Source organism: Scomber japonicus, chromosome 10 (genome assembly GCF_027409825.1).
Source record: "Scomber japonicus isolate fScoJap1 chromosome 10, fScoJap1.pri, whole genome shotgun sequence".
NCBI classification, from domain to species: Eukaryota; Metazoa; Chordata; class Actinopteri; order Scombriformes; family Scombridae; genus Scomber; species Scomber japonicus.
Window position 1 is genome coordinate 25,730,412 of NC_070587.1, and position 2,392 is coordinate 25,732,803.

Here is a 2,392-nt window from a genome sequence, read left to right on the forward strand (position 1 = left end):
TGAATTTCTCCCACAGGGGATCAATATAGGTACATCTTGTCTTATCTTATCTTAGAGACGCATCAGCACTTGACAAAGAGGTGCGGGAAAAGTTTCTAATCTGTCATACTTACAGACCTTAGTCCCTTTTTACCTCCTCTTTTACCACATTGTAGGCTGCTGCTTTCTAACTGTCCATGTGTCCAGACTGAGTGTGTGTTCACGGCATCCCGGATGCTTTTCCATGGTTTCTAGTTATGGAATGATTTAACTAAATTGTAACCTTTTCTAATGAGTGACTAGTAGTCATATGTTATCATTGTCCAATATTATTCACACAAAGTACTATTCTGATAGACAGGTAGTGAACAAAAGCTTAAAAAAACCTGTATTCTTGAAAAAAGGTGTGGATTTACTGATGGTTGGTTCTGTGAAACTTTATAAAGATACTCTTTTCATTTAACTAGCTGGCTGAAAGTAACGTGAAGACGTTACACCAGCAACTCAAAGTAAAATGTTCCTGCAAGAAAACTGTTACCACTAAAGGAAGAAACACAACACACTTGTTTCACCACTTGAACCAAAAGCACATTGTTCAGTACAACCAGGCTATAAAGGCACGTGAGGAGGAGACACTAGAATCTGGTGATGTACAGCCAAAAAGCAAACCAATGATTCAACCAAGCATCTTTTCCATATGACAGGAAAAGCATGGTGAATGGAAATTACTGATGCAGTTACATATTGTTTAGCCAATCCAATCGGTGAACTTCAAGCAACTGGTTAAAAAGCTCGACCCAAGATACATCATCCCAGATAGAAAATACTTTTCAAAGACATCCTTGCCTGTGATGTATGAGGAATCCTGCGCCAAACTAGCAGCCACACTATCGTCGGTGGAGTTTTGGTTCCACAGTTCGATGTAGCTGAATCATGGAACCATATATTTGCCTGACCCTGCACAACATTGTCAATGACTGAAAGCTGCACTCCTGTCTTTTCCAAGGATCACACAAGCCAAAATATTGCAAATGGTTTGAGAGAATTTCTTAACTCGTGGCATCTAGAAGAGGACAAACAGGTGTGCGTGACAACAGACAACAGACAACAGCCATTGCTCTCAATAACTGGACCGGACCGTCATGCTTTGGCCATCGTCTGCACATTGCTCTCACTAAGTTTGTGTGTGTGACGGTGAGTGAGAGATAGACTAACTATCTTTATCTTTAAAGAGGAGTGTGAAGGACCCCAGGATTGAGAGAGCAGTGAGAGTTGGAAAAAAAAGATTGTGGCTGCCTTTGCTCACAGCTGGAAGTGGCAGCAGGCACTCGGGGAAGCTCAAGTGGATATGGGCCTACCTCAGCACGAACTGGCCACACAATCTCCCACATGATAGGGATCAAGCCAAAAGATGATCCAGCGGCTGTTGGAACAAGAAAAGGCCATTACACAAGTCTAGGCTGCTGACAGGTCAACTAGACACCTTGTGCTAATGTGGCAAGATGTAGAGGTCCTTGATTCTGTGAGCAAGGCTCTAGGTCCTCTTCTTGAATTCACTACATCACCATCTCACGTGTAAAGCCTGTTCTCCAGTTATTCAGTAATAACTTCCTACAGACAAAGGAGAATGACTCAGATGCTCACGAAGACAATCAAGAAGTCAGTACTGGACTACATGAACAGCAGTTATGGTGACTGAGGAACTCATCAATCTGGCAACTCTGCCTGACCTATGCGTCCACACTGAATACATGAGCAAAAGTCAGCATCTTGAAACAGCAGGAGACACCAACTGACCTAAGGTACATCCAAGAGACCAGCACTAGGGGGAAGGTAGTCACTTGTCAAAGATCATCTCAGCACTTAAGCCAACATCAGTGAATATGCTGGGGTTCTTGACAACGAATCTAAAGCTCTGACTGTGATGTGCCTGTCAGCTGGATGGCTTGTTAACTCTGAAAGTGTTTCCTTGTACAGGTCTAGCATTGACATTCTAACTTACCTCATTTCATGGTAAATGCATTGTTCACTAAACAAATTAGAAGCAATGCAACAGTCCTAGCGCTGACATTCTACCTCATTTGATGGTAATCCAAAAAAAAATGCAAGGCATCTGATGCTTGGAACAATTTACAATGTGAGCTTCAATTTCAAAACTTCGTACCTTGTGGAGTCCAGGCTGTCTGTATGCAAGTGTTTTATATGAGTAAGTTTTAATGTAGCTAATTTATGTATATAAGTAATGATTCTTTTACTGTAACTGTACTGCTGCTGTCTTGGCCAGGTCTCCCTTGTAAAAGAGATCCATGAGCTCAATGGAACTAACCTGGTTAAATAAAGGCTAGATTAAAAATAAAATAATAATAATAATAATGATCACTTTATATAATGCTGTCACTACTATTGCACTATA